This window comes from Sesamum indicum, linkage group LG2 (assembly GCF_026168435.1).
Source record: "Sesamum indicum cultivar Baizhima isolate 11 linkage group LG2, ASM2616843v1, whole genome shotgun sequence".
Taxonomy (NCBI): Eukaryota; Viridiplantae; Streptophyta; class Magnoliopsida; order Lamiales; family Pedaliaceae; genus Sesamum; species Sesamum indicum.
Genome location: NC_142658.1, coordinates 10,329,710 through 10,354,090, shown reverse-complemented (window position 1 = coordinate 10,354,090; position 24,381 = coordinate 10,329,710).

The following is a 24,381-nucleotide window of genomic DNA, read 5'->3' as shown; positions in this document are numbered from 1 at the left end:
GGTCAAGTTTCGTCAAATTCTAAGAACGTTCAATCTTTAGCTGTTTTATACGGTTTTATTTAAGTAAGTTTGTCTGCCTTTTATAAAACCTGTAGTTATTATTATGCTTAGTAAATTTACAATACAAATTCATGGGTCTAGTCCAACGTTTGGTTTAAGTTTCATCGAATTCTGAGAACGTTCAAAATTAAGCTTTGCACGATTTTATTAGAGCAACTTCGTTTCCCTTTTATACAAACTTTTAGTTATTATCACGCTTAAAAAATTTACTACACAAATTTTTGGGCCTAGACCAACGTTTTGGGTCAAGTTTCGTCGAATTCTGAGAACGTTCAAAATTTAGCTGTTTTGTACGGTTTTATTAAAGCAAGTTTGTTCTCCTTTTATAAAAACTTGTAGTTATTATTACGCTTATCAAATTTACCACACAAATTCTTGGGTCTAAACCTCCGTTTGGGCCAAGTTTCATCGAATTATGATAACGTTCAAAATTTAGCTGTTTCTTGAACGGTTTTATTAGAGCAAGTTTGTTTCCCTTTTATACAAAATCGTAGTTATTATTAAACTTAGCGAATTTACCACACAAATTCTATGGTCTAGACCAATTTTTGGGTCAAATTTCATCGAATTCTTGTAACGTTCAAAATTTAAATGTTTTGCACGGTTTTATTATAACTAGTTTGTTTTCCTTTTATACAAACTTGTGGTTGTTATTACGCTTAGCAAATTTACCACACAAACTGTTGGGTCTAGACCAACGTTTGGGTCAAGTTTCGTTGGATTCTGAGAATTTTCAAAATTTAGCTGTTTTGCACGGTTTTATTAGAGCAAGATTGTTTCCCTTTTATACAAACTTGTAGTTATTATTAAAGCTTAGCAAATTACCACACAAATTCTTAGTTCTAAACCAACATTTGGGTCAAGTTTCGTCGAATTCTAAGAACGTTTAAAGTTTAGCTGTTTTGTACGGTTTTATTAAAGTAAGTTCGTTTGCCTTTTATAAAAACTTGTAGTTATTATTATGCTTAGCAAATTTACAACACAAATTCATGGGTCTAGACCAACGTTTGTGTCAAGTTTCGTCGAATTCTGAGAACGTTCAAAATTTAGCTTTGCACAATTTTATTATCGCAACTTTGTTTCCCTTTTATACAAACTTGTAGTTATTATTACGCTTAGCAAATTTACCACAGAAATGCTTGGGTTCAGACAAACATTTGGGTCAAGTTTCATCGAATTCTGAGAACGTTCAAAATTTAGTTGTTTTGCACGGTTTTATTGGTGCAAGTTTGTTTCCCTTTTATAAAAACTTGTAGTTATTATTATTCTTAGCAAATTACAACACAAAATCTTGGGTCTGGACGAACGTTTGGGTCAAGTTTCGTCAAATTCTAAGAACGTTCAAATTTTAGCTGTTTTGTACGGTTTTATTTAAGTAAGTTTGTCTGTCTTTTATAAAAACCTGTAGTTATTATTATGCTTAGTAAATTTACAATACAAATTCATGGGTCTAGACCAACGTTTGGGTCAAGTTTCGTCGAATTTTGAGAATGTTCAAAATTAAGCTTTGCACGATTTTATTAGAGCAACTTCGTTTCCCTTTTATACAAACTTTTAATTGTTATCACGCTTAAAAAATTTACTACACAAATTCTTGGGCCTAGACCAACGTTTTGCGTCAAGTTTCGTCGAATTATGAGAATGTTCAAAATTTAGCTGTTTTGTACGATTTTATTCAAGCAAGTTTGTTCTCCTTTTATAAAAACTTGTAGTTATTATTACGCTTAGCAAATTTACCACACAAATTCTTGGGTCTAAACCTCCGTTTGGGCCAAGTTTCGTCGAATTATGGTAACGTTCAAAATTTAGCTGTTTCTTGAACGGTTTTATTAGAGCAAGTTTGTTTCCCTTTTATACAAAATCGTAGTTATTATTAAACTTAGCAAATTTACCACACAAATTCTATGGTCTAGACCAATTTTTGGGTCAAATTTCATCGAATTCTGGTAACGTTCAAAATGTAACTGTTTTGCACGGTTTTATTATAACTAGTTTGTTTCCCTTTTATACAAACTTGTAGTTGTTATTACGCTTAGCAAATTTACCACACAAACTGTTGGGTCTAGACCAACGTTTGGGTCAAGTTTCGTTGAATTCTGAGAATTTTCAAAATTTAGCTGTTTTGCACGGTTTTATTAGAGCAAGATTGTTTCCCTTTTATACAAATTTGTAGTTATTATTAAAGGTTAGCAAATTACCACACAAATTCTTAGTTCTAAACCAACGTTTGGGTCAAGTTTCGTCGAATTCTAAGAACATTTAAAGTTTAGCTGTTTTGTACGGTTTATTAAAGTAAGTTTGTTTGCCTTTTATAAAAACTTGTAGTTATTATTTTGCTTAGCAAATTTACAACACAAATTCATGGGTCTAGACCAACGTTTGGGTCAAGTTTCGTCGAATCCTGAGAACGTTCAAAATTTAGCTTAGCACAATTTTATTATAGCAACTTTGTTTCCCTTTTATACAAACTTGTAGTTATTATTACGCTTAGCAAATTTTACCACAGAAATGCTTGGGTTCAGACAAACGTTTGGGTCAAGTTTCATCGAATTCTGAGAACGTTCAAAATTTAGTTGTTTTGCACGGTTTTATTGGTGCAAGTTTGTTTCCCTTTTATAAAAACTTGTAGTTATTATTATGCTTAGCAAATTACCACACAAAATCTTGGGTCTGGACGAACGTTTGGGTCAAGTTTCGTCAAATTCTAAGAACGTTCAATCTTTAGCTGTTTTGTACGGTTTTATTTAAGTAAGTTTGTCTGTCTTTTATAAAAACCTGGAGTTATTATTAGGCTTAGTAAATTTACAATACAAATTCATGGGTCTAGACCAACGTTTGGTTCAAGTTTCGTCGAATTTCGAGAACGTTCAAAATTAAGCTTTGCACGATTTTATTAGAGCAACTTCGTTTCCCTTTTATAAAAACTTTTAATTATTATCACGCTTAAAAAATTTACTACACAAATTCTTGGGCCTAGACCAACGTTTTGGGTCAAGTTTCGTCGAATTATGAGAATGTTCAAAATTTAGCTGTTTTGTACGATTTTATTCAAGCAAGTTTGTTCTCCTTTTATAAAAACTTGTAGTTATTATTACGCTTAGCAAATTTACCACACAAATTCTTGGGTCTAAACCTCCGTTTGGGCCAAGTTTCGTCAAATTCTGGTAACGTTCAAAATTTAGCTGTTTCTTGAACGGTTTTATTAGAGGAAGTTTGTTTCCCTTTTATACAAAATCGTAGTTATTATTAAACTTAGCAAATTTACCACACAAATTCTATGGTCTAGACCAATTTTTGGGTCAAATTTCAACGAATTCTGGTAACGTTCAAAATGTAACTGTTTTGCACGGTTTTATTATAACTAGTTTGTTTCCCTTTTATACAAACTTGTAGTTGTTATTACGCTTAGCAAATTTTCCACACAAACTGTTTGGTCTAGACCAACGTTTGGGTCAAGTTTCGTTGAATTCTGAGAATTTTCAAAATTTAGCTGTTTTGCACGGTTTTATTAGAGCAAGATTGTTTCCCTTTTATACAAACTTGTAGTTATTATTAAAGCTTAGCAAATTACCACACAAATTCTTAGGTCTAAACCAACGTTTGGGTCAAGTTTCGTCGAATTCTAAGAACGTTTAAAGTTTAGCTATTTTGTACGGTTTTATTAAAGTAAGTTTGTTTGCCTTTTATAAAAACTTGTAGTTATTATTATGCTTAGCAAATTTACAACACAAATTCATGGGTCTAGACCAACGTTTGGGTCAAGTTTCGTCGAATTCTGAGAACGTTCAAAATTTAGCTTTGCACAATTTTATTATCGCAACTTTGTTTCCCTTTTATAAAAACTTATAGATATTATTACGCTTAGCAAATTTACCACAGAAATGCTTGGGTTCAGACAAACGTTTGGGTCAAGTTTCATCGAATTCTGAGAATGTTCAAAATTTAGTTGTTTTGCACGATTTTATTGGTGCAAGTTTGTTTCCTTTTTATAAAAACTTGTAGTTATTATTATTCTTAGCAAATTACCACACAAAATCTTGGGTCTGGACGAACGTTTGGGTCAAGTTTCGTCAAATTCTAAGAACGTTCAAATTTTAGCTGTTTTGTACGGTTTTATTTAAGTAAGTTTGTCTGCCTTTTATAAAAACCTGTAGTTATTATTATGCTTAGTAAATTTACAATACAAATTCATGGGTCTAGACCAACGTTTGGGTCAAGTTTCGTCGAATTATGAGAATGTTCAAAATTTAGCTGTTTTGTACGATTTTATTCAAGCAAGTTTGTTCTCCTTTTATAAAAACTTGTTGTTATTATTACGCTTAGCAAATTTACCACACAAATTCTTGGGTCTAAACCTCCGTTTGGGCCAAGTTTCGTCGAATTATGGTAAAGTTCAAAATTTAGCTGTTTCTTGAACGGTTTTATTAGTGGAAGTTTGTTTCCCTTTTATACAAAATCGTAGTTATTATTAAACTTAGCAAATTTACCACACAAATTCTATGGTCTAGACCAATTTTTGGGTCAAATTTCATCGAATTCTGGTAACGTTCAAAATGTAACTGTTTTGCACGGTTTTATTATAACTAGTTTGTTTCCCTTTTATACAAACTTGTAGTTGTTATTACGCTTAGCAAATTTTCCACACAAACTGTTTGGTCTAGACCAACGTTTGGGTCAAGTTTCGTTGAATTCTGAGAATTTTCAAAATTTAGCTGTTTTACACGGTTTTATTAGAGCAAGATTGTTTCCCTTTTATACAAACTTGTAGTTATTATTAAAACTTAGCAAATTACCACACAAATTCTTAGGTCTAAACCAACGTTTGGGCCAAGTTTCGTCGAATTCTAAGAACGTTTAAAGTTTAGCTGTTTTTTACGGTTTTATTAAAGTAAGTTCGTTTGCCTTTTATAAAAACTTGTAGTTATTATTATGCTTAGCAAATTTACAACACAAATTCATGGGTCTAGACCAACGTTTGTGTCAAGTTTCGTCGAATTCTGAGAACGTTCAAAATTTAGCTTTGCACAATTTTATTATCGCAACTTTGTTTCCCTTTTATAAAAACTTGTAGATATTATTACGCTTAGCAAATTTACCACAAAAATGCTTGGGTTCAGACAAACGTTTGGGTCAAGTTTCATCGAATTCTGAGAATGTTCAAAATTTAGTTGTTTTGCACGATTTTATTGGTGCAAGTTTGTTTCCCTTTTATAAAAACTTGTAGTTATTATTATTCTTAGCAAATTACCACACAAAATCTTGGGTCTGGACGAACGTTTGGGTCAAGTTTCGTCAAATTCTAAGAACGTTCAAATTTTAGCTGTTTTGTACGGTTTTATTTAAGTAAGTTTGTCTGTCTTTTATAAAAACCTGTAGTTATTATTATGCTTAGTAAATTTACAATACAAATTCATGGGTCTAGACCAATGTTTGGGTCAAGTTTCGTCGAATTTTGAGAATGTTCAAAATTAAGCTTTGCACGATTTTATTAGAGCAACTTCGTTTCCCTTTTATACAAACTTTTAATTATTATCACGCTTAAAAAATTTACTACACAAATTCTTGGGCCTAAACCAACGTTTTGCGTCAAGTTTCGTCGAATTATGAGAATGTTCAAAATTTAGCTGTTTTGTACGATTTTATTCAAGCAAGTTTGTTCTCCTTTTATAAAAACTTGTAGTTATTATTACGCTTAGCAAATTTACCACACAAATTCTTGGGTCTAAACCTCCGTTTGGGCCAAGTTTCGTCGAATTATGGTAACGTTCAAAATTTAGCTGTTTCTTGAACGGTTTTATTAGAGCAAGTTTGTTTCCCTTTTATACAAAATCGTAGTAATTATTAAACTTAGCAAATTTACCACACAAATTCTATGGTCTAGACCAATTTTTGGGTCAAATTTCATCGAATTCTGGTAACGTTCAAAATGTAACTGTTTTGCACGGTTTTATTATAACTAGTTTGTTTCCCTTTTATACAAACTTGTAGTTGTTATTACGCTTAGCAAATTTTCCACACAAACTTTTTGGTCTAGACCAACGTTTGGGTCAAGTTTCGTTGAATTCTGAGAATTTTCAAAATTTAGCTGTTTTGCACGGTTTTATTAGAGCAAGATTGTTTCCCTTTTATACAAACTTGTAGTTATTATTAAAGCTTAGCAAATTACCACACAAATTCTTAGGTCTAAACCAACGTTTGGGTCAAGTTTCGTCGAATTCTAAGAACGTTTAAAGTTTAGCTATTTTGTACGGTTTTATTAAAGTAAGTTTGTTTGCCTTTTATAAAAACTTGTAGTTATTATTATGCTTAGCAAATTTACAACACAAATTCATGGGTCTAGACCAACGTTTGTGTCAAGTTTCGTCGAATTCTGAGAACGTTCAAAATTTAGCTTTGCACAATTTTATTATCGCAACTTTGTTTCCCTTTTATAAAAACTTGTAGATATTATTACGCTTAACAAATTTACCACAGAAATGCTTGGGTTCAGACAAACGTTTGGGTCAAGTTTCATCGAATTCTGAGAATGTTCAAAATTTAGTTGTTTTGCACGATTTTATTGGTGCAAGTTTGTTTCCTTTTTATAAAAACTTGTAGTTATTATTATTCTTAGCAAATTACCACACAAAATCTTGGGTCTGGACGAACGTTTGGGTCAAGTTTCGTCAAATTCTAAGAACGTTCAAATTTTAGCTGTTTTGTACGGTTTTATTTAAGTAAGTTTGTCTGCCTTTTATAAAAACCTGTAGTTATTATTATGCTTAGTAAATTTACAATACAAATTCATGGGTCTAGACCAACGTTTGGGTCAAGTTTCGTCGAATTATGAGAATGTTCAAAATTTAGCTGTTTTGTACGATTTTATTCAAGCAAGTTTGTTCTCCTTTTATAAAAACTTGTTGTTATTATTACGCTTAGCAAATTTACCACACAAATTCTTGGGTCTAAACCTCCGTTTGGGCCAAGTTTCGTCGAATTATGGTAAAGTTCAAAATTTAGCTGTTTCTTGAACGGTTTTATTAGTGGAAGTTTGTTTCCCTTTTATACAAAATCGTAGTTATTATTAAACTTAGCAAATTTACCACACAAATTCTATGGTCTAGACCAATTTTTGGGTCAAATTTCATCGAATTCTGGTAACGTTCAAAATGTAACTGTTTTGCACGGTTTTATTATAACTAGTTTGTTTCCCTTTTATACAAACTTGTAGTTGTTATTACGCTTAGCAAATTTTCCACACAAACTATTTGGTCTAGACCAACGTTTGGGTCAAGTTTCGTTGAATTCTGAGAATTTTCAAAATTTAGCTGTTTTACACGGTTTTATTAGAGCAAGATTGTTTCCCTTTTATACAAACTTGTAGTTATTATTAAAACTTAGCAAATTACCACACAAATTCTTAGGTCTAAACCAACGTTTGGGCCAAGTTTCGTCGAATTCTAAGAACGTTTAAAGTTTAGCTGTTTTTTACGGTTTTATTAAAGTAAGTTCGTTTGCCTTTTATAAAAACTTGTAGTTATTATTATGCTTAGCAAATTTACAACACAAATTCATGGGTCTAGACCAACGTTTGTGTCAAGTTTCGTCGAATTCTGAGAACGTTCAAAATTTAGCTTTGCACAATTTTATTATCGCAACTTTGTTTCCCTTTTATAAAAACTTGTAGATATTATTACGCTTAGCAAATTTACCACAGAAATGCTTGGGTTCAGACAAACGTTTGGGTCAAGTTTCATCGAATTCTGAGAATGTTCAAAATTTAGTTGTTTTGCACGATTTTATTGGTGCAAGTTTGTTTCCCTTTTATAAAAACTTGTAGTTATTATTATTCTTAGCAAATTACCACACAAAATCTTGGGTCTGGACGAACGTTTGGGTGAAGTTTCGTCTAATTCTAAGAACGTTCAAATTTTAGCTGTTTTGTACGGTTTTATTTAAGTAAGTTTGTCTGCCTTTTATAAAAACCTGTAGTTATTATTATGCTTAGTAAATTTACAATACAAATTCATGGGTCTAGACCAACGTTTGGGTCAAGTTTCGTCGAATTTTGAGAACGTTCAAAATTAAGCTTTGCACGATTTTATTAGAGCAACTTCGTTTCCCTTTTATACAAACTTTTAATTATTATCACGCTTAAGAAATTTACTACACAAATTCTTGGGCCTAGACCAACGTTTTGGGTCAAGTTTCGTCGAATTATGAGAATGTTCAAAATTTAGCTGTTTTGTACGATTTTATTCAAGCAAGTTTGTTCTCCTTTTATAAAAACTTGTTGTTATTATTACGCTTAGCAAATTTACCACACAAATTCTTGGGTCTAAACCTCCGTTTGGGCCAAGTTTCGTAGAATTATGGTAAAGTTCAAAATTTAGCTGTTTCTTGAACGGTTTTATTAGAGGAAGTTTGTTTCCCTTTTATACAAAATCGTAGTTATTATTAAACTTAGCAAATTTACCACACAAATTCTATGGTCTAGACCAATTTTTGGGTCAAATTTCATCGAATTCTGGTAACGTTCAAAATGTAACTGTTTTGCACGGTTTTATTATAACTAGTTTGTTTCCCTTTTATACAAACTTGTAGTTGTTATTACGCTTAGCAAATTTTCCACACAAACTGTTTGGTCTAGACCAACGTTTGGGTCAAGTTTCGTTGAATTCTGAGAATTTTCAAAATTTAGCTGTTTTACACGGTTTTATTAGAGCAAGATTGTTTCCCTTTTATACAAACTTGTAGTTATTATTAAAACTTAGCAAATTACCACACAAATTCTTAGGTCTAAACCAACGTTTGGGCCAAGTTTCGTCGAATTCTAAGAACGTTTAAAGTTTAGCTGTTTTTTACGGTTTTATTAAAGTAAGTTCGTTTGCCTTTTATAAAAACTTGTAGTTATTATTATGCTTAGCAAATTTACAACACAAATTCATGGGTCTAGACCAACGTTTGTGTCAAGTTTCGTCGAATTCTGAGAACGTTCAAAATTTAGCTTTGCACAATTTTATTATCGCAACTTTGTTTCCCTTTTATAAAAACTTGTAGATATTATTACGCTTAGCAAATTTACCACAGAAATGCTTGGGTTCAGACAAACGTTTGGGTCAAGTTTCATCGAATTCTGAGAATGTTCAAAATTTAGTTGTTTTGCACGATTTTATTGGTGCAAGTTTGTTTCCCTTTTATAAAAACTTGTAGTTATTATTATTCTTAGCAAATTACCACACAAAATCTTGGGTCTGGACGAACGTTTGGGTGAAGTTTCGTCAAATTCTAAGAACGTTCAAATTTTAGCTGTTTTGTACGGTTTTATTTAAGTAAGTTTGTCTGCCTTTTATAAAAACCTGTAGTTATTATTATGCTTAGTAAATTTACAATACAAATTCATGGGTCTAGACCAACGTTTGGGTCAAGTTTCGTCGAATTTTGAGAACGTTCAAAATTAAGCTTTGCACGATTTTATTAGAGCAACTTCGTTTCCCTTTTATACAAACTTTTAATTATTATCACGCTTAAGAAATTTACTACACAAATTCTTGGGCCTAGACCAACGTTTTGGGTCAAGTTTCGTCGAATTATGAGAATGTTCAAAATTTAGCTGTTTTGTACGATTTTATTCAAGCAAGTTTGTTCTCCTTTTATAAAAACTTGTTGTTATTATTACGCTTAGCAAATTTACCACACAAATTCTTGGGTCTAAACCTCCGTTTGGGCCAAGTTTCGTAGAATTATGGTAAAGTTCAAAATTTAGCTGTTTCTTGAACGGTTTTATTAGAGGAAGTTTGTTTCCCTTTTATACAAAATCGTAGTTATTATTAAACTTAGCAAATTTACCACACAAATTCTATGGTCTAGACCAATTTTTGGGTCAAATTTCATCGAATTCTGGTAACGTTCAAAATGTAACTGTTTTGCACGGTTTTATTATAACTAGTTTGTTTCCCTTTTATACAAACTTGTAGTTGTTATTACGCTTAGCAAATTTTCCACACAAACTGTTTGGTCTAGACCAACGTTTGGGTCAAGTTTCGTTGAATTCTGAGAATTTTCAAAATTTAGCTGTTTTACACGGTTTTATTAGAGCAAGATTGTTTCCCTTTTATACAAACTTGTAGTTATTATTAAAACTTAGCAAATTACCACACAAATTCTTAGGTCTAAACCAACGTTTGGGCCAAGTTTCGTCGAATTCTAAGAACGTTTAAAGTTTAGCTGTTTTTTACGGTTTTATTAAAGTAAGTTCGTTTGCCTTTTATAAAAACTTGTAGTTATTATTATGCTTAGCAAATTTACAACACAAATTCATGGGTCTAGACCAACGTTTGTGTCAAGTTTCGTCGAATTCTGAGAACGTTCAAAATTTAGCTTTGCACAATTTTATTATCGCAACTTTGTTTCCCTTTTATAAAAACTTGTAGATATTATTACGCTTAGCAAATTTACCACAGAAATGCTTGGGTTCAGACAAACGTTTGGGTCAAGTTTCATCGAATTCTGAGAATGTTCAAAATTTAGTTGTTTTGCACGATTTTATTGGTGCAAGTTTGTTTCCCTTTTATAAAAACTTGTAGTTATTATTATTCTTAGCAAATTACCACACAAAATCTTGGGTCTGGACGAACGTTTGGGTCAAGTTTCGTCAAATTCTAAGAACGTTCAAATTTTAGCTGTTTTGTACGGTTTTATTTAAGTAAGTTTGTCTGCCTTTTATAAAAACCTGTAGTTATTATTATGCTTAGTAAATTTACAATACAAATTCATGGGTCTAGACCAACGTTTGGGTCAAGTTTCGTCGAATTTTGAGAACGTTCAAAATTAAGCTTTGCACGATTTTATTAGAGCAACTTCGTTTCCCTTTTATACAAACTTTTAATTATTATCACGCTTAAAAAATTTACTACACAAATTCTTGGGCCTAGACCAACGTTTTGGGTCAAGTTTCGTCGAATTATGAGAATGTTCAAAATTTAGCTGTTTTGTACGATTTTATTCAAGCAAGTTTGTTCTCCTTTTATAAAAACTTGTTGTTATTATTACGCTTAGCAAATTTACCACACAAATTCTTGGGTCTAAACCTCCGTTTGGGCCAAGTTTCGTAGAATTATGGTAAAGTTCAAAATTTAGCTGTTTCTTGAACGGTTTTATTAGAGGAAGTTTGTTTCCCTTTTATACAAAATCGTAGTTATTATTAAACTTAGCAAATTTAACACACAAATTCTATGGTCTAGACCAATTTTTGGGTCAAATTTCATCGAATTCTGGTAACGTTCAAAATGTAACTGTTTTGCACGGTTTTATTATAACTAGTTTGTTTCCCTTTTATACAAACTTGTAGTTGTTATTACGCTTAGCAAATTTTCCACACAAACTATTTGGTCTAGACCAACGTTTGGGTCAAGTTTCGTTGAATTCTGAGAATTTTCAAAATTTAGCTGTTTTACACGGTTTTATTAGAGCAAGATTGTTTCCCTTTTATACAAACTTGTAGTTATTATTAAAACTTAGCAAATTACCACACAAATTCTTAGGTCTAAACCAACGTTTGGGCCAAGTTTCGTCGAATTCTAAGAACGTTTAAAGTTTAGCTGTTTTTTACGGTTTTATTAAAGTAAGTTCGTTTGCCTTTTATAAAAACTTGTAGTTATTATTATGCTTAGCAAATTTACAACACAAATTCATGGGTCTAGACCAACGTTTGTGTCAAGTTTCGTCGAATTCTGAGAACGTTCAAAATTTAGCTTTGCACAATTTTATTATCGCAACTTTGTTTCCCTTTTATAAAAACTTGTAGATATTATTACGCTTAGCAAATTTACCACAGAAATGCTTGGGTTCAGACAAACGTTTGGGTCAAGTTTCATCGAATTCTGAGAAAATGTTCAAAATTTAGTTGTTTTGCACGATTTTATTGGTGCAAGTTTGTTTCCCTTTTATAAAAACTTGTAGTTATTATTATTCTTAGCAAATTACCACACAAAATCTTGGGTCTGGACGAACGTTTGGGTCAAGTTTCGTCAAATTCTAAGAACGTTCAAATTTTAGCTGTTTTGTACGGTTTTATTTAAGTAAGTTTGTCTGCCTTTTATAAAAACCTGTAGTTATTATTATGCTTAGTAAATTTACAATACAAATTCATGGGTCTAGACCAACGTTTGGGTCAAGTTTCGTCGAATTTTGAGAACGTTCAAAATTAAGCTTTGCACGATTTTATTAGAGCAACTTCGTTTCCCTTTTATACAAACTTTTAATTATTATCACGCTTAAGAAATTTACTACACAAATTCTTGGGCCTAGACCAACGTTTTGGGTCAAGTTTCGTCGAATTATGAGAATGTTCAAAATTTAGCTGTTTTGTACGATTTTATTCAAGCAAGTTTGTTCTCCTTTTATAAAAACTTGTTGTTATTATTACGCTTAGCAAATTTACCACACAAATTCTTGGGTCTAAACCTCCGTTTGGGCCAAGTTTCGTAGAATTATGGTAAAGTTCAAAATTTAGCTGTTTCTTGAACGGTTTTATTAGAGGAAGTTTGTTTCCCTTTTATACAAAATCGTAGTTATTATTAAACTTAGCAAATTTACCACACAAATTCTATGGTCTAGACCAATTTTTGGGTCAAATTTCATCGAATTCTGGTAACGTTCAAAATGTAACTGTTTTGCACGGTTTTATTATAACTAGTTTGTTTCCCTTTTATACAAACTTGTAGTTGTTATTACGCTTAGCAAATTTTCCACACAAACTGTTTGGTCTAGACCAACGTTTGGGTCAAGTTTCGTTGAATTCTGAGAATTTTCAAAATTTAGCTGTTTTACACGGTTTTATTAGAGCAAGATTGTTTCCCTTTTATACAAACTTGTAGTTATTATTAAAACTTAGCAAATTACCACACAAATTCTTAGGTCTAAACCAACGTTCGGGCCAAGTTTCGTCGAATTCTAAGAACGTTTAAAGTTTAGCTGTTTTTTACGGTTTTATTAAAGTAAGTTCGTTTGCCTTTTATAAAAACTTGTAGTTATTATTATGCTTAGCAAATTTACAACACAAATTCATGGGTCTAGACCAACGTTTGTGTCAAGTTTCGTCGAATTCTGAGAACGTTCAAAATTTAGCTTTGCACAATTTTATTATCGCAACTTTGTTTCCCTTTTATAAAAACTTGTAGTTATTATTACGCTTAGCAAATTTACCAAAGAAATGCTTGGGTTCAGACAAACATTTGGGTCAAGTTTCATCGAATTCTGAGAACGTTCAAAATTTAGTTGTTTTGCACGGTTTTATTGGTGCAAGTTTGTTTCCCTTTTATAAAAACTTGTAGTTATTATTATTCTTAGCAAATTACCACACAAAATCTTGGGTCTGGACGAACGTTTGGGTCAAGTTTCGTCAAATTCTAAGAACGTTCAAATTTTAGCTGTTTTGTACGGTTTTATTTAAGTAAGTTTGTCTGCCTTTTATAAAAACCTGTAGTTATTATTATGCTTAGTAAATTTACAATACAAATTCATGGGTCTAGACCAACGTTTGGGTCAAGTTTCGTCGAATTTTGAGAACGTTCAAAATTAAGCTTTGCACGATTTTATTAGAGCAACTTCGTTTCCCTTTTATACAAACTTTTAATTATTATCACGCTTAAAAAATTTACTACACAAATTCTTGGGCCTAGACCAACGTTTTGGGTCAAGTTTCGTCGAATTATGAGAATGTTCAAAATTTAGCTGTTTTGTACGATTTTATTCAAGCAAGTTTGTTCTCCTTTTATAAAAACTTGTAGTTATTATTACGCTTAGCAAATTTACAACACAAATTCTTGGGTCTAAACCTCCGTTTGGGCCAAGTTTCGTCGAATTCTGGTAACGTTCAAAATTTAGCTGTTTCTTGAACGGTTTTATTAGAGGAAGTTTGTTTCCCTTTTATACAAAATCGTAGTTATTATTAAACTTAGCAAATTTACCACACAAATTCTATGGTCTAGACCAATTTTTGGGTCAAATTTCATCGAATTCTGCTAACGTTCAAAATGTAACTGTTTTGCACGGTTTTATTATAACTAGTTTGTTTCCCTTTTATACAAACTTGTAGTTGTTATTACGCTTAGCAAATTTTCCACACAAACTGTTTGGTCTAGACCAACGTTTGGGTCAAGTTTCGTTGAATTCTGAGAATTTTCAAAATTTAGCTGTTTTGCACGGTTTTATTAGAGCAAGATTGTTTCCCTTTTATACAAACTTGTAGTTATTATTAAAGCTTAGCAAATTACCACACAAATTCTTAGGTCTAAACCAACGTTTGGGTCAAGTTTCGTCGAATTCTAAGAACGTTTAAAGTTTAGCTATTTTGTACGGTTTTATTAAAGTAAGTTTGTTTGCCTTTTATAAAAACTTGTAGTTATTATTATGCTTAGCAAATTTACAACACAAATTCATGGGTCTAGACCAACGTTTGGGTCAAGTTTCGTCGAATTCTGAGAACGTTCAAAATTTAGCTTTGCACAATTTTATTATCGCAACTTTGTTTCCCTTTTATAAAAACTTGTAGATATTATTACGCTTAGCAAATTTACCACAGAAATGCTTGGGTTCAGACAAACGTTTGGGTCTAGTTTCATTGAATTCTGAGAATGTTCAAAATTTAGTTGTTTTGCACGATTTTATTGGTGCAAGTTTGTTTCCCTTTTATAAAAACTTGTAGTTATTATTATTCTTAGCAAATTACCACACAAAATCTTGGGTCTGGACGAACGTTTCGGTCAAGTTTCGTCAAATTCTAAGAACGTTCAAATTTTAGCTGTTTTGTACGGTTTTATTTAAGTAAGTTTGTCTGCCTTTTATAAAAACCTGTAGTTATTATTATGCTTAGTAAATTTACAATACAAATTCATGGGTCTAGACCAACGTTTGGGTCAAGTTTCGTCGAATTCTGAGAACGTTCAAAATTGAGCTTTGCACGATTTTATTAGAGCAACTTCGTTTCCCTTTTATACAAACTTTTAATTATTATCACGCTTAAAAAATTTACTACACAAATTCTTGGGCCTAGACCAACGTTTTGGGTCAAGTTTCGTCGAATTATGAGAATGTTCAAAATTTAGCTGTTTTGTACGGTTTTATTCAAGCAAGTTTGTTCTCCTTTTATAAAAACTTGTAGTTATTATTACGCTTAGCAAATTTACCACACATATTCTTGGGTCTAAACCTACGTTTGGGCCAAGTTTCGTCGAATTCTGGTAACGTTCAAAATTTAGCTGTTTCTTGAACGGTTTTATTAGAGCAAGTTTGTTTCCCTTTTATACAAAATTATAGTTATTATTAAACTTAGCAAATTTACCACACAAATTCTATGGTCTAGACCAATTTTTGGGTCAAATTTCATCGAATTCTGGTAACGTTCAAAATTTAACTGTTTTGCACGTTTTTATTATAACTAGTTTATTTCCCTTTTATACAAACTTGTAGTTGTTATTACGCTTAGCAAATTTACCACACAAACTGTTGGGTCTAGACCAACGTTTGGGTCAAGTTTCGTTGAATTCTGAGAATTTTCAAAATTTAGCTGTTTTGCACGGTTTTATTAGAGCAAGATTGTTTCCCTTTTATACAAACTTGTAGTTATTATTAAAGCTTAGCAAATTACCACACAAATTCTTAGGTCTAAACCAACGTTTAGGTCAAGTTTCGTCGAATTCTAAGAACGTTTAAAGTTTAGCTGTTTTGTACGGTTTTATTAAAGTAAGTTTGTTTGCCTTTTATAAAAACTTGTAGTTATTATTATGCTTAGCAAATTTACAACACAAATTCATGGGTCTAGACCAACGTTTGGGTCAAGTTTCGTCGAATTCTGAGAACGTTCAAAATTTAGCTTTGCACAATTTTATTATCGCAACTTTGTTTCCCTTTTATAAAAACTTGTAGATATTATTACGCTTAGCAAATTTACCACAGAAATGCTTGGGTTCAGACAAACGTTTGGGTCAAGTTTCATCGAATTCTGAGAATGTTCAAAATTTAGTTGTTTTGCACGATTTTATTGGTGCAAGTTTGTTTCCCTTTTATAAAAACTTGTAGTTATTATTATTCTTAGACAATTACCACACAAAATCTTGGGTCTGGACGAACGTTTGGGTCAAGTTTCGTCAAATTCTAAGAACGTTCAAATTTTTGCTGTTTTGTACGGTTTTATTTAAGTAAGTTTGTCTGCCTTTTATAAAAACCTGTAGTTATTATTATGCTTAGTAAATTTACAATACAAATTCATGGGTCTAGACCAACGTTTGGGTCAAGTTTCGTCGAATTCTGAGAACGTTCAAAATTGAGCTTTGCACGATTTTATTAGAGCAACTTCGTTTCCCTTTTATACAAACTTTTAATTATTATCACGCTTAAAAAATTTACTACACAAATTCTTGGGCCTAGACCAACGTTTTGGGTCAAGTTTCGTCGAATTATGAGAATGTTCAAAATTTAGCTGTTTTGTACGGTTTTATTCAAGCAAGTTTGTTCTCCTTTTATAAAAACTTGTAGTTATTATTGCGCTTAGCAAATTTACCACACATATTCTTGGGTCTAAACCTACGTTTGGGCCAAGTTTCGTCGAATTCTGGTAACGTTCAAAATTTAGCTGTTTCTTGAACGGTTTTATTAGAGCAAGTTTGTTTCCCTTTTATACAAAATTATAGTTATTATTAAACTTAGCAAATTTACCACACAAATTCTATGGTCTAGACCAATTTTTGGGTCAAATTTCATCGAATTCTGGTAACGTTCAAAATTTAACTGTTTTGCACGTTTTTATTATAACTAGTTTATTTCCCTTTTATACAAACTTGTAGTTGTTATTACGCTTAGCAAATTTACCACACAAACTGTTGGGTCTAGACCAACGTTTGGGTCAAGTTTCGTTGAATTCTGAGAATTTTCAAAATTTAGCTGTTTTGCACGGTTTTATTAGAGCAAGATTGTTTCCCTTTTATACAAACTTGTAGTTATTATTAAAGTTTAGCAAATTACCACACAAATTCTTAGGTCTAAACCAACGTTTAGGACAAGTTTCGTCGAATTCTAAGAACGTTTAAAGTTTAGCTGTTTTGTACGGTTTTATTAAAGTAAGTTTGTTTGCCTTTTATAAAAACTTGTAGTTATTATTATGCTTAGCAAATTTACAACACAAATTCATGGGTCTAGACCAACGTTTGGGTCAAGTTTCGTCGAATTCTGAGAACGTTCAAAATTTAGCTTTGCACAATTTTATTATCGCAACTTTGTTTCCCTTTTATAAAAACTTGTAGATATTATTACGCTTAGCAAATTTACCACAGAAATGCTTGGGTTCAGACAAACGTTTGGGTCAAGTTTCATCGAATTCTGAGAATGTTCAAAATTTAGTTGTTTTGCACGATTTTATTGGTGCAAGTTTGTTTCCCTTTTATAAAAACTTGTAGTTATTATTATTTTTAGACAATTACCACACAAAATCTTGGGTCTGGACGAACGTTTGGGTCAAGTTTCGTCAAATTCTAAGAACGTTCAAATTTTAGCTGTTTTGTACGGTTTTATTTAAGTAAGTTTGTCTGCCTTTTATAAAAACCTGTAGTTATTATTATGCTTAGTAAATTTACAATACAAATTCATGGGTCTAGACCAACGTTTGGGTCAAGTTTCGTCGAATTTTGAGAACGTTAAAAATTAAGCTTTGCACGATTTTATTAGAGCAACTTCGTTTCCCTTTTATCCAAACTTTTAATTATTATCACGCTTAAAAAATTTACTACACAAATTCTTGGGCCTAGACCAACGTTTTGGGTCAAGTTTCGTCGAATTATGAGAATGTTCAAAATTTAGCTGTTCTGTACGATTTTATTCAAGCAAGTTTGTTCTCCTTTTATAAAAACTTGTAGTTATTATTACGCTTAGCAAATTTACCACACAAATTCTTGGGTCTAAACCTACGTTTGGGCCAAGTTTCGTCAAATTCTGGTAACGTTCAAAATTTAGCTGTTTCTTGAACGGTTTTATTAGAGCAAGTTTGTTTCCCTTTTATACAAAATCGTAGTTATTATTAAACTTAGCAAATTTACCACACAAATTCTATGGTCTAGACCAATTTTTGGGTCAAATTTCATCGAATTCTGGTAACGTTCAAAATGTAACTGTTTTGCACGGTTTTATTATAACTAGTTTGTATCCCTTTTATACAAACTTGTAGTTGTTATTACGCTTAGCAAATTTTCCACACAAACTGTTTGGTCTAGACCAACGTTTGGGTCAAGTTTCGTTGAATTCTGAGAATTTTCAAAATTTAGCTGTTTTGCACGGTTTTATTAGAGCAAGATTGTTTCCCTTTTATACAAACTTGTAGTTATAATTAAAGCTTAGCAAATTACCACACAAATTCTTAGGTCTAAACCAACGTTTGGGTCAAGTTTCGTCGAATTCTAAGAACGTTTAAAGTTTAGCTATTTTGTACGGTTTTATTAAAGTAAGTTTGTTTGCCTTTTATAAAAACTTGTAGTTATTATTATGCTTAGCAAATTTACAACACAAATTCATGGGTCTAGACCAACGTTTGGGTCAAGTTTAATCGAATTCTGAGAACGTTCAAAATTTAGCTTTGCACAATTTTATTATCGCAACTTTGTTTCCCTTTTATACAAACTTGTAGTTATTATTACGTTTAGCAAATTTACCACAGAAATGCTTGGGTTCAGACAAACGTTTGGGTCAAGTTTCATCGAATTCTGAGAACGTTCAAAATTTAGTTGTTTTGCACGGTTTTATTGGTGCAAGTTTGTTTCCCTTTTATAAAAACTTGTAGTTATTATTATTCTTAGCAAATTACCACACAAAATCTTGGGTCTGGACGAACGTTTCGGTCAAGTTTCGTCAAATTCTAAGAACGTTCAAATTTTAGCTGTTTTGTACGGTTTTATTTAAGTAAGTTTGTCTGCCTTTTATAAAACCTGTAGTTATTATTATGCTTTGTAAATTTACAATACAAATTCATGGGTTTAGACCAACGTTTGGGTCAAGTTTCGTCGAATTCTGAGAACGTTCAAAATTAAGCTTTGCACGATTTTATTAGAGCAACTTCGTTTCCCTTTTATACAAACTTTTAATTATTATCACGCTTAAAAAATTTACTACACAAATTCTTGGGCCTAGACCAACGTTTTGGGTCAAGTTTCGTCGAATTATGAGAATGTTCAAAATTTAGCTGTTTTGTACGGTTTTATTCAAGCAAGTTTGTTCTCCTTTTATAAAAATTTATAGTTATTATTACGCTTAGCAAATTTACCACACATATTCTTGGGTCTAAACCTACGTTTGGGCCAAGTTTCGTCGAATTCTGGTAACGTTCAAAATTTAGCTGTTTCTTGAACGGTTTTATTAGAGCAAGTTTGTTTCCCTTTTATACAAAATTGTAGTTATTATTAAACTTAGCAAATTTACCACACAAATTCTATGGTCTAGACCAATTTTTGGGTCAAATTTCATCGAATTCTGGTAACGTTCAAAATTTAACTGTTTTGCACGGTTTTATTATAACTAGTTTATATTCCCTTTTATACAAACTTGTAGTTGTTATTACGCTTAGCAAATTTACCACACAAACTGTTGGGTCTAGACCAACGTTTGGGTCAAGTTTCGTTGAATTCTGAGAATTTTCAAAATTTAGCTGTTTTGCACGGTTTTATTAGAGCAAGATTGTTTCCCTTTTATACAAACTTGTAGTTATTATTAAAGCTTAGCAAATTACCACACAAATTCTTAGGTCTAAACCAACGTTTGGGTCAAGTTTCGTCGAATTCTAAGAACGTTTAAAGTTTAGCTGTTTTGTACGATTTTATTAAAGTAAGTTTGTTTGCCTTTTATAAAAACTTGTAGTTATTATTATGCTTAGAAAATTTACAACACAAATTCATGGGTCTAGACCAACGTTTGGGTCAAGTTTCGTCGAATTCTGAGAACGTTCAAAATTTAGCTTTGCACAATTTTATTATCGCAACTTTGTTTCCCTTTTATAAAAACTTGTAGATATTATTACGCTTAGAAAATTTACCACAGAAATGCTTGGGTTCAGACAAACGTTTGGGTCAAGTTTCATCGAATTCTGAGAATGTTCAAAATTTAGTTGTTTTGCACGATTTTATTGGTGCAAGTTTGTTTCCCTTTTATAAAAACTTGTAGTTATTATTATTCTTAGCAAATTACCACACAAAATCTTGGGTCTGGACGAACGTTTGGGTCAAGTTTCGTCAAATTCTAAGAACGTTCAAATTTTAGCTGTTTTGTACAGTTTTATTTAAGTAAGTTTGTCTGCCTTTTATAAAAACCTGTAGTTATTATTATGCTTAGTAAATTTACAATACAAATTCATGGGTCTAGACCAACGTTTGGGTCAAGTTTCGTCGAATTTTGAGAACGTTCAAAATTCAGCTTTGCACGATTTTATTAGAGCAACTTCGTTTCCCTTTTATACAAACTTTTAATTATTATCACGCTTAAAAAATTTACTACACAAATTCTTGGGCCTAGACCAACGTTTTGGGTCAAGTTTCGTCGAATTATGAGAATGCTCAAAATTTAGCTGTTTTGTACGGTTTTATTCAAGCAAGTTTGTTCTCCTTTTATAAAAACTTGTAGTTATTATTACGCTTAGCAAATTTACCACACAAATTCTTGGGTCTGAACCTACGTTTGGGCCAAGTTTCGTCGAATTCTGGTAACGTTCAAAATTTAGCTGTTTCTTGAACGGGTTTATTAGAGCAAGTTTGTTTCCCTTTTATACAAAATCGTAGTTATTATTAAACTTAGCAAATTTACCACACAAATTCTATGGTCTAGACCAATTTTTGGGTCAAATTTCATCGAATTCTGGTAACGTTCAAAATGTAACTGTTTTGCACGGTTTTATTATAACTAGTTTGTTTCCCTTTTATACAAACTTGTAGTTGTTATTACGCTTAGCAAATTTTCCACACGAACTGTTGGGTCTAGACCAACGTTTGGGTCAAGTTTCGTTGAATTTTGAGAATTTTCAAAATTTAGCTGTTTTGCACGGTTTTATTAGAACAAGATTGTTTCCATTTTATACAAACTTGTAGTTATTATTAAAGCTTAGCAAATTACCACACAAATTCTTAGGTCTAAACCAACGTTTGGGTCAAGTTTCGTCGAATTCTAAGAACGTTTAAAGTTTAGCTATTTTGTACGGTTTTATTAAAGTAAGTTTGTTTGCCTTTTATAAAAACTTGTAGTTATTATTATGCTTAGCAAATTTACAACACAAATTCATGGGTCAAGACCAACGTTTGGGTCAAGTTTCATCGAATTCTGAGAACGTTCAAAATTTAGCTTTGCACAATTTTATTATCGCAACTTTGTTTCCCTTTTATACAAACTTGTAGTTATTATTACGTTTAGCAAATTTACCACAGAAATGCTTGGGTTCAGACAAACGTTTGGGTCAAGTTTCATCGAATTCTGAGAACGTTCAAAATTTAGTTGTTTTGCACGGTTTTATTGGTGCAAGTTTGTTTCCCTTTTATAAAAACTTGTAGTTATTATTATTCTTAGCAAATTACCACACAAAATCTTGGGTCTGGACGAACGTTTGGGTCAAGTTTCGTCAAATTCTAAGAACGTTCAAATTTTAGCTGTTTTGTACGGTTTTATTTAAGTAAGTTTGTCTGCCTTTTATAAAAACCTGTAGTTATTATTATGCTTAGTAAATTTACAATACAAATTCATGGGTCTAGACCAACGTTTGGGTCAAGTTTCGTCGAATTTTGAGAACGTTCAAAATTCAGCTTTGCACGATTTTATTAGAGCAACTTCGTTTCCCTTTTATACAAACTTTTAATTATTATCACGCTTAAAAAATTTACTACACAAATTCTTGGGCCTAGACCAACGTTTTGGGTCAAGTTTCGTCGAATTATGAGAATGCTCAAAATTTAGCTGTTTTGTACGGTTTTATTCAAGCAAGTTTGTTCTCCTTTTATAAAAACTTGTAGTTATTATTACGCTTAGCAAATTTACCACACAAATTCTTGGGTCTGAACCTACGTTTGGGCCAAGTTTCGTCGAATTCTGGTAACGTTCAAAATTTAGCTGTTTCTTGAACGGGTTTATTAGAGCAAGTTTGTTTCCCTTTTATACAAAATCGTAGTTATTATTAAACTTAGCAAATTTACCACACAAATTCTATGGTCTAGACCAATTTTTGGGTCAAATTTCATCGAATTCTGGTAACGTTCAAAATGTAACTGTTTTGCACGGTTTTATTATAACTAGTTTGTTTCCCTTTTATACAAACTTGTAGTTGTTATTACGCTTAGCAAATTTTCCACACGAACTGTTGGGTCTAGACCAACGTTTGGGTCAAGTTTCGTTGAATTTTGAGAATTTTCAAAATTTAGCTGTTTTGCACGGTTTTATTAGAACAAGATTGTTTCCCTTTTATACAAACTTGTAGTTATTATTAAAGCTTAGCAAATTACCACACAAATTCTTAGGTCTAAACCAACGTTTGGGTCAAGTTTCGTCGAATTCTAAGAACGTTTAAAGTTTAGCTATTTTGTACGGTTTTATTAAAGTAAGTTTGTTTGCCTTTTATAAAAACTTGTAGTTATTATTATGCTTAGCAAATTTACAACACAAATTCATGGGTCTAGACCAACGTTTGGGTCAAGTTTAATCGAATTCTGAGAACGTTCAAAATTTAGCTTTGCACAATTTTATTATCGCAACTTTGTTTCCCTTTTATACAAACTTGTAGTTATTATTACGTTTAGCAAATTTACCACAGAAATGCTTGGGTTCAGACAAACGTTTGGGTCAAGTTTCATCGAATTCTGAGAACGTTCAAAATTTAGTTGTTTTGCACGGTTTTATTGGTGCAAGTTTGTTTCCCTTTTATAAAAACTTGTAGTTATTATTATTCTTAGCAAATTACCACACAAAATCTTGGGTCTGGACGAACGTTTCGGTCAAGTTTCGTCAAATTCTAAGAACGTTCAAATTTTAGCTGTTTTGTACGGTTTTATTTAAGTAAGTTTGTCTGCCTTTTATAAAACCTGTAGTTATTATTATGCTTTGTAAATTTACAATACAAATTCATGGGTTTAGACCAACGTTTGGGTCAAGTTTCGTCGAATTCTGAGAACGTTCAAAATTAAGCTTTGCACGATTTTATTAGAGCAACTTCGTTTCCCTTTTATACAAACTTTTAATTATTATCACGCTTAAAAAATTTACTACACAAATTCTTGGGCCTAGACCAACGTTTTGGGTCAAGTTTCGTCGAATTATGAGAATGTTCAAAATTTAGCTGTTTTGTACGGTTTTATTCAAGCAAGTTTGTTCTCCTTTTATAAAAATTTATAGTTATTATTACGCTTAGCAAATTTACCACACATATTCTTGGGTCTAAACCTACGTTTGGGCCAAGTTTCGTCGAATTCTGGTAACGTTCAAAATTTAGCTGTTTCTTGAACGGTTTTATTAGAGCAAGTTTGTTTCCCTTTTATACAAAATTGTAGTTATTATTAAACTTAGCAAATTTACCACACAAATTCTATGGTCTAGACCAATTTTTGGGTCAAATTTCATCGAATTCTGGTAACGTTCAAAATTTAACTGTTTTGCACGGTTTTATTATAACTAGTTTATATTCCCTTTTATACAAACTTGTAGTTGTTATTACGCTTAGCAAATTTACCACACAAACTGTTGGGTCTAGACCAACGTTTGGGTCAAGTTTCGTTGAATTCTGAGAATTTTCAAAATTTAGCTGTTTTGCACGGTTTTATTAGAGCAAGATTGTTTCCCTTTTATACAAACTTGTAGTTATTATTAAAGCTTAGCAAATTACCACACAAATTCTTAGGTCTAAACCAACGTTTGGGTCAAGTTTCGTCGAATTCTAAGAACGTTTAAAGTTTAGCTGTTTTGTACGATTTTATTAAAGTAAGTTTGTTTGCCTTTTATAAAAACTTGTAGTTATTATTATGCTTAGAAAATTTACAACACAAATTCATGGGTCTAGACCAACGTTTGGGTCAAGTTTCGTCGAATTCTGAGAACGTTCAAAATTTAGCTTTGCACAATTTTATTATCGCAACTTTGTTTCCCTTTTATAAAAACTTGTAGATATTATTACGCTTAGAAAATTTACCACAGAAATGCTTGGGTTCAGACAAACGTTTGGGTCAAGTTTCATCGAATTCTGAGAATGTTCAAAATTTAGTTGTTTTGCACGATTTTATTGGTGCAAGTTTGTTTCCCTTTTATAAAAACTTGTAGTTATTATTATTCTTAGCAAATTAC